Below are 9,528 nucleotides of genomic sequence, written 5' to 3'. Positions count from 1 at the left end.
TACCGTGTTCGGCTAAAATTTTCTGTGTAATTTGATCTCTCTCCAAGATTTGCTTCATCATCTCCTCTAGACGTCCCATTCCTCCATTAGAATCCTGCACATTAGTTTGAACATTAGTACCATTGTTATTATTATTATTATTGTACTGACCTTGTCCTGGATTGTAGGAATTTTGATAGCCGGATGGTGCGCCTGACGGACGCCAGTTGGAGTTATTCTGATTTGGGTTCTTGTAGGTGTTCCAATTCTGATTGTTGTTGAAGTTGTTGTTTGGAAACCTATTCTGACCACCAATATTATCGACCTGCTGATTCATCACCGGGCACTCCAAAGCGCCATGTCCACCTCTACAAAACTCACACTTGTCCACCTTAGTGTTAAGTTCCTTCACCTCTCGGGTTAATGATTCCAAAGCAGAAGCCACAGTAATATCCAGATTAACCTGGTGTACACCTCGAAAAGATGAGGATGTACTGCTAACGAGAGTGGAATTCCCGCGTCGTGGCCCTTTGGCGAGGTCTGATTGAGCGAAGCTTTCAAACATCTCGTTACATTCGGTGACATTTTTCCTTGCCATTAAGTTACCTCCAGCAGCAGTGTCAAAACGAACTTGTGTTTCATATGTCAGCTCGTTGTAAAATTTCCCATGAGAGCCCATGGTGTAAGACCATTTTATGAACAACGGGCAAGCAAATTCTGAAAACGCTCCTAAGCATGGCAATATTGTTCATCTCGCTCCATGTGAAACGAGTGAATCTGATCACGAAGAATAGCCGCTTTAGCCGGTGGGAAGTATCTCTTGATGAATGCAGAACGTAGTGTTTCCCAAGTGGTGAACGTGCTAGGTGGCTGAGTATCGAGCCAAAGAGCTGCTTTACCTGCAAGTGAAAAAGGAAAAAGATGTAAGAAAATAGCATCTTCAGTAGCACCTTGCAAATTAAAAGTTTTCAAAACGCGGTAAAGTCGGTTAATGTGAGCCGGTGCATCCTCGTCATCGTTCCCATGAAACTGATTAATTTGAACGATGTTGTTCATGACGTATGACTGAATCTGCCACGAGTTGGGGTTGTCGATCTCGGGGACAACGATGCATGACTGGTTTCCGGTTAAGCCGTCGAAAGCTTGAGCAGCAATTGTTCTATTGTCAGCCATTTGAACTTGAATTGTAGGACTTTGAAGTGGGGAACTGGTTGGGGAAGACTTTGGTATAGAACTGGCTTCTGACAGTTGCTTCTCTGCTGACGAGCTAGCCTCGGTCTTCAACGGAGAAAATTTCAGGTTTTCCAGCGGTGGTCCTTGCAAACGAAGACGTGGCATAAACCTGAAAAACGCAACACACTAAGTAAGTATACTAAAAAATAAAAACTAAAACTTAATTAGACTCCTACAACTCAAACGAAAATAAAACAAATAGCACGTATGTAGCAAATAAGTCCAATTAAAGAAAATAACGCAATCGCTAAGAGTCCCCAGCAACGGCGCCAAAAACTTGATGTGCTAAAGTAGTCAAATAATAAATAACTAAAATTATACTAATCTAGACACTAAGTAATACTCTAGACCCTTAAACTACTAACCGGCAAGTGAACCGATCGACTCTAGTACAGCTAAGTAAGTCCGGATATCGAACCCACGAGACTCTTTAAATTACGAAATTGGCAAACAAGACTAAACTACTAGACACGACTATTTATTAATAATATTTGAGGGGGAATTTAATACTAATAATTAAAACTTAATAATTAACTAATGATTAGATTACTTTAATTAAACTAATAATAAACTAATTAATAAAATATAAAACCCTAACCCTAAATATTATAGTAATAATAAAACATAATCATTACTACTTAATTAATTAATTTAATATAAAAACTTAACCTAATTAATTCAACTAAAGAAAACAATTAAGAAAACTTGGATTAATTCAGATGATAAAGATAACTACCCAGGCTAGAATTCCCAAAGTTACGGTTATTAATTAAATGGAAAACTCAAGTTATGGAACTGGGATCATAAAATAGACCATTGATAGGAAACCCGAACAGGACCCTTGAACTTCAAGAAGACGCATATGGATTTCTAACAAGTTTTAAGACTCACCAGATTATTAATTAAACTTCCTTACAGTTATTTAATAGCTTATGTCTAAGTATCTTTTATGACGAAAAGCTACCTTACAGCGCAGAATTCAAAGATAGCAAAGCAGACTCAATTAACTTAATAGACTAAGCTGACAATCAAACCTGGACGGACTCCTTACGAAGAACTAAATCTAGCAATCCCAACAAGCAAAGATCTATCAATAGCCTATCACATTACAACTTTTTAGACTAGCAGCTTACTTTTATCTGTTTAATTGATTTTATTGTTTCTATGATTTTAATCGATATTAATCACAAACTAGTCAAGAACACATAGTAAATGACCTAACAAAACCATATCCTAAGAAACAATCAACAAGAGCAATGTGAAACAATAAATTCAAGTAAACAAAACCAAGCAATCATACGCATCAATTAAACCAAACTTAAGAGTTTACTTAGAACATAACATCCATAACGAAACGATATCCAAACAAAAATTAAACCGAACTAAGGTTCATCACGACCTAGGTAGTTTATGGAATTTAGCCTAGCATCATATAGTCTAAATCAAACAAAACAAGTAATACTGAAAACATGGTGAAAATCTAAAGAACGACGAATCAAGGATGATAAAACCCGTAAAACTTCAAACGTGAACGTTTAAGTCTTCATCGGCTTTCTTCTTACCTTCAAAATCACCACGAAACTCGAAAGATAGCTCCAAGAACTCTAAAATTCGAATGGTGGCTTCAGGTTATGTTTAGGTTTAAGTTAAAGGTGTTTAAATACCCAAAACAAGGCCCAACTAGAAGCAAAAACGAATTAAACCTTGCCCAGCAGTCCCTAGGCGCCGCGCGATGGGCTTTGGCCTCCCCGGTCGCGCGGCGCGACGTGCTCTACCAAGGGGGCCGGTCAGACCGGCCCGGTCTGACCGGTTCTCTGTTTTGGCACCTTCCTGGCGCGTTCCGGATCTCCGTTTCGGCTCGTTTTTCGCCCTTTTTAATCACGATCAAATCCCGGAAATACGAAACATAAAAATGTTAGTAGTATACAAATCTCGACTAAAAACGAACAAAAACTATTAAAATATTAAATAAAATATACACGGGAAACATAAACATTTAGCATTATATCAGAGGTCAACCACGGGTTTAAGTTCCTTAAACCACAAGTTCCAACCCGAAAATATATTGATGAGATTGACCCTCGTACAGGTTAGAGGAAACTTGTTCTTAAGATTAAGCCGCTGAAGACTATGAAGCGAGTACTGGTGAAGACCTTTCCGCAAGATCTTCATCTATCGTATAATCGATGGTACTACGACAAAAAGACCTGCGAGGTAGTCCTCGTGTTGGGTGAAGGGCTAAAGACTAATTTTATACGAGTCATAGATCCAATGTGGCTTGTTAATTTATCAGAGACCAACAACGATGTTCTGTTCAAGGACGATATTTTGTGTGAAAAATGTGAAGACCATGATCGAGCTATGCAATTCTAATGTGTCGTTCGTGTATGCCACGCATTTGGGGTTCATAGTTGTGCGGATTGGAAGTCTAAACGATTCAACTAAAGTAAAGACAAAGAGCTCAAGACGAGGGGGTGTTTGTTGGTGCACAGTTTTGTCATCTCGAGGGTTTGTAATAGTGTTTGTAATTTATTATTATTTTAATGTAAAAGGCATTTATGTAATTAAGTCTCATACGTTATATTATGGCTCATTCGTTAAGGATGTTTAACGAATGAGACCATTCGTTGTTAATTATAGTTCATTCGTTAAGAATGTTTAACGAATGAACCTTAATCGTTATAGTTATATGTCCATTCATTAAGGATGTTTAACAAATGGACCCTAGTCGTTATTTATTGTATCAATTCGTCATGGAATGTTGACGAATGGGATATAGGGAATGAGTCATTCGCTATACCGTTTTGGTAACTTATGTAGTGAAGACGAATGAAGGCCATTCGTTACGGGATGTGTAACGAATGACATTTGTCTTCTATACATAGGCTGTTATGCCTAAGTTTAATTTAAGTGTTCTTAAAGTTATTTCTGGTGTGTTGTTACTTTGTCAAATTATCCTCCCAACACTTCTATTAATATTATTAAGTTCTATAAATCATAAACGTATATCACATAACTAGATCACTGGTTCAATTGTCATAATGAAATAAATCGACTGAAGCTCGTCTGTGTTTTCAACAATATTAAAAGGTAACTCCTCAAGGGCTATCGAACAGGTTGTGACCAACCTTAGTCCTTCTTTTATGTTCAAGATATGGCCAGCCTCACTATTTTCTTGGCATTGAAATTACCCCCAAAGGGACTGACATACTGCTCTTTCAACAGCTGTATATTAAGGACCACCTTGAACGGGCGGGCCTATCTAATTTCAAGTCGGTGCCCTCTCCCATCACCATTACAACCAATTTAGCTCTTGGTGGTAGTTCCTTGTTCAACAACCCAATTAAATATCGTCAAATGGTGGGATCTCTTCAACATGTTACTCTGTCACGCATGTATATTACCTCTGCAGTCAACAAGGTCTGCCAGTTCATGCAATCTCTGACTGAAAACTAGTGGTCCGTGGTTAAATGTATCCTACGCTATCTCAATGAAACATCGAATTATGGTCTTCCTATCCAACACAAGTATGGTTCACTCTTACATGCCTACACTGATGCTACCCATCACTCCTTGCGTTCATTTTCAGTTGCTGACTAGGCTGGTTGCCCTGATGATCGTCGATCAACCGGGGGATTTGCAATATATCTTGATTCCAATGTTGTTTCCTGGTATGATCGGAAACTGGGGACTATCTCTCGGTACTCAACCGAATCTGAGTACAAGGCCCTAGTGGATACCGTTGCTGAAGTCACATGGCTTTGAAACAATTTTTGCATGAACTCCAGGTTCCCATATTGTGGTGTGATAATTTAGGGCTACTTATCTATCAGCTAACCCCGTATTTCACGCACGTACAAAGTATGTAGAAGTTTATTTTCACTTTGTGAGAGAAAAAATTTCTCAAAGAAGCTTGCAGTTCATTTCATCTCTACACACGATCAGATTGCTGACGTCCTCACTAAACCATTCCTGTAACACCCCGACCTCGGGCAGATTATACGCCGGGGCGATACGTTGAAGATTTCTTATAAGCTCGTAACACTATTATAGTGACAAATATTTATTTATGTTTATTTATATCATAACACATGTACATCAAACTTGTTATAAAGTAATGACATGAACATTATAATATAAAGTCTTGTTATGTTGAAATATTCAATTGGTATATACTACGTGGTCTTCACTGGAATAAAAATCATCTAAGTGTACCTGTAGCATGCATGAAAATATCTGTCAACTACTAATAGTTGGTGAGTAAACATAAGTTTGTACTATGTATAATTTGATGTAAAATTAAAATTCACATGTTGAGTGCAAATACAAGCATATATGACTATGCAAAACAATTAACTAAAATGTCTATCCATTATTAAGAATGGATAAATGAAAATGGATGTGTATTCAGTGTCGTTAGTACAAAGCCAAACGTATATGAATAACGTATGGTCATTCAAGCGGGGTCCAAGGGGCAGAGCCTGACTTTTCCGGTGTCTTAAGTAACGTAAGTAAATGTGTACAAATTTTCACCTCAAGTGTAAGTGAACCGAGATGAAATTACATATTCAATGATACTCATGATGCATGCTTGAACTCGACTATTTAAGACAAGTTATGAACAAACACAAGTGTGTCTTTCTACATCTTTGAGATCATGTTTGAACTTAGACTAAAGAAATGGGAACACTTAATATACTATCGGATGCCTTAAAATGCTGTAGCTATGTTTTGTGCCATCGAAGAGGATTGATGAACTTCTGATGCGTGATTGAGAAGATTTGCCTGGACTAGAACACGATTCAACTTAAAATTGGACATAACTTTAATTCGAATGGACATAAATTCGTATGGAGTTACAAGGCTTATAGAAGATTTTCCTGACTTTTGGTCATGGTTTCCATCATCTTGAGTCCCGAGTATGGTGTTGACAGTTTCTCGACCAAATTTAACAATTTTTATTTATGTGAAACACAGGTCAATCAATATTAATACGTTATTTTTGAACTTAATTTATCCGTACGCTTTCAATTTTGAATACTCAAATTTTGGCGAAACTTGAAAGTTTAGAATTTTCCTGTAAACGAACACACAGAGAGATTGTTTTAAGACATTAAATAATTAAGGGGGGGGGGGGGTTGGGTGATGTTCTAAAACTTGTTTATTTGCTATTTGTTTGTTGAAAAGCAAAAGGTGTTTTGTAAAGCTTCAAAATAGAGCTTTTCAAAAGTTGTTTTTCATTTTCAAAAAACAAAAAAGCAAAATTATAAGCTCATCCAAACACCCCCTAAGAGCAAAGAATACCGTTAGTCTCATGACCACATGAGAGCAAGTGTTTTGGGTTAATGTGATTAGTGAAGTGTCGGTCCACTTGTATTTGTAGGCAATGATTGTCGACGTTAACGATTGTTTATTGTAAATACATCAAATGACATAAGGAATCTCATTGTCATTACTAGTCAAGTTACTTACTATAGCAGGTACAAGATATAACAATTATGCCGCTTGTAGATGTAAGATTGTCAAAAGCCAAAATTTCCATGTTCTATTTTAGATTAGAAGAAATACAAGGTTACATCAGTACCTTTTGGCTACTAAAAGAACAAGTCTGCATTTGAACTGTATCTATTGGAACCGGCTCCGACGGATATTCACAGTTAGTCAAGCCTTCATCCACCAGAGTGCTACATGGTTTCGGTGTCACGTTACTTGAGACACCGGAAACATCTGTACAGTTCCACTGTAACTTTTTTGGTTTCTCACTCAACCCAATTGTAACGTTTGATAAACAAAATCCGGTAAATGGATCACCTTCAATCCCACCCAAATTCCCCGCCATGTACACATCTTCGGCCACCACATTCCTATAATTGATCCGGTCAACTATTGGAAGTGCCTTTGGGTCAAACCCTGGGTCCGGGTGCTGCCCATATGCACCCGTGGACCAAAAAACATACTTCATTGTATGTAGATTCATTTTGTCCATGAAAATGTCTGTAATGTATGCTCCTCTTCCAGGACTCGTTTTAATCCGGATCGCCGATTGAGTATTTATAGCCGTGATATCTTCGGCTCTAATGTTTTTTATGCCACCCGACATTTCACTTCCGAGTGCAATCATTGCACTATCGGGTGAAATACATGTTAATCTCCTTATGATTACTTGCTCGGTAGGCATCCCAAATTTGATCCCGTATTCATCCCAACCGCTTTTCACGGCTACACAGTCATCTCCGGAAACGATGAAAGTATCTTGAATTTTTACATTTTTTACAAGAGTATGCAAAAAAACGAAACTCATATATTCATTATATGTTATTTCATATATACAAACAAACAACCTAACCCCAATAAAGTATAATATCCGAATAACATAACATATAACATATGAAATCAAACAACAAATATAAAGTACTACAAGTCTACAAACAATTGATTTACTAATAGCACAAAATAGTAAGAAAACTCTACACAGTTATATACAAATTAGCAACAAATGAATTTTATTCAAACCTGGATTAATTCCATCTGTATTAGGAGAATCAACAGGTGCGAGAATGGTTAAATCTTGAATAATTATATCACTGAAATAAATAAAGACCACTAATCAGATTCTGAATAAAAGGATATCAAAATCAAAATAGATAGTTTTATGATGAACACGAATTATGGACGAACCTGCTATAAACTGGATGAACGAACCATGAAGGCGAGTTGATTAAAGTGAGATTAGATATCTGAATCTGCATCGGTTCAATCAGATAAGGTCTTGTGTTCTTCAGTTCCTTTTTATGAAACTTGTCCCACCAAATCGAACCCTGGCCGTCAATCGTGCCATTGTCACCTTCCACAACAATAATCATAAAACAATAGTTAATATTTTTACAAAATTGCAGTAAATTTTCTATGGAATGGATTTTGTTTCTGTATGACATGATCATTTCATGTGTGAATTAGTTGTTGTGATGAAGAACTAAAGTAAACAATATACAAAATAGAATACCTGTTATTATAACATCAGTTAGATGTGATCCACCTATCAGACTGCCAAACCTTCCTCCTGGTCCATCTCTACCCGAACCATACGACGGCAATGGTTCAATAAGCTAATCACTTTCCTCCTGCGATAAATACCACATCCGATTATTGAATCTAACAATTTTATGCTAAAGTAATACATCTTTTACAGATTAAGCGGATAATCTTTCATTCTGCCACAATAATAGATCCGATTACTGATCTGCAGTTAAAACAGCAACGTCTCTTTTTTTAGCTAAAATCTTGGCAAAATAACTGTTTGCTACGGATTTGGCCGTATCAAATACCTGAGAGGCGAGAACAACAGCACCGAATTGGATGAACAAAGTGAAATGACTAGTGAGGTTAAAGCTACCAGTGAGCCATTTCCCCGGCGGTACAATAAGCTGCGCTCCGCCGTCGTTTTCAAACTGACTGAGATTCTGAACCGCGGCTTGAAAAACCGCGGTGTTGGACGTTTCTCCATCTCCAACGCCTCCGAAATCCGTCAAAAACGCCGTGTGCTTACGGTAGTTGATAGCGGGGTAAGTTACGTCAGATCCGTCCAATGGAAGCCTCCGGCATTCAACGATGGAGGAGGATATCAATCCGAACATCAACAAAGTTGAAATCAGATTCTGCAAATGACATGGCTTGAGTTATTAGAAAGAACGTAGCAAAAATTGAATAAGAGTTGAGATACATATATACCGTAGAAAATGTGGATCTTTGATCTAGTGCCATGGTGTTGCCTGTGATCAAAAGGTGCGAGATGCAAGGGATTTATAGGAAAAGTTTTACATGCAAAAATGGTGATGATCTCGTGTAATTGTGTAAACAATCAAATTACCATAACTCGATATGTTCACACTTCATATATTGTTTTAGAAGTTAGAATAAATATTAAATACCTTTCTTTTATAACGCCATAAAATATATAACATTAAATAAATTGTTTTTACATAAATGCTTTCCTTATAACGAATAATTAATATCCATTATATTTATATTATAAATTATGTTTAATGATACGGTTCCTTATATAACTTTTAGTGTTTTAAATTTATATAGTTTAATATTAGTCTTTTCAATAGAATTAATAGATACATAGTTTGAGACTCGTGTACACGGGTAAGGCTAAAGTAGTGTTTGGTATGAAATATTGATAGACGGAATAAAATAAATCATTCTAAAGGAATGAAATAAAACATGTTTGGTTGTCATTTATCAATAGAATAAATCATTTTAAGGAATGCAATTCCTTATATATATATATAACATTTTTCATTTCTTAGTAAA

The 9,528-nt window shown here is 36.7% G+C and overlaps 1 pseudogene; it reads right to left on the bottom strand.

Annotated features, from left to right (window-relative positions):
• Window positions 1-1,246: 1,246 nt before the first annotated feature.
• Window positions 1,247-9,144, bottom strand: LOC143573510 (putative polygalacturonase; annotated as a pseudogene).
• Window positions 9,145-9,528: the final 384 nt, after the last annotated feature.

This window comes from Bidens hawaiensis, unplaced genomic scaffold (genome assembly GCF_021521415.1).
Source record: "Bidens hawaiensis isolate Kalapana, Puna unplaced genomic scaffold, B.hawaiensis_p1.1 tig00026501_1, whole genome shotgun sequence".
In the NCBI taxonomy this organism is placed as follows: Eukaryota; Viridiplantae; Streptophyta; class Magnoliopsida; order Asterales; family Asteraceae; genus Bidens; species Bidens hawaiensis.
Note: the sequence above shows the minus strand (reverse complement) of the source record. Positions and strands in the feature narration are given on the sequence as shown.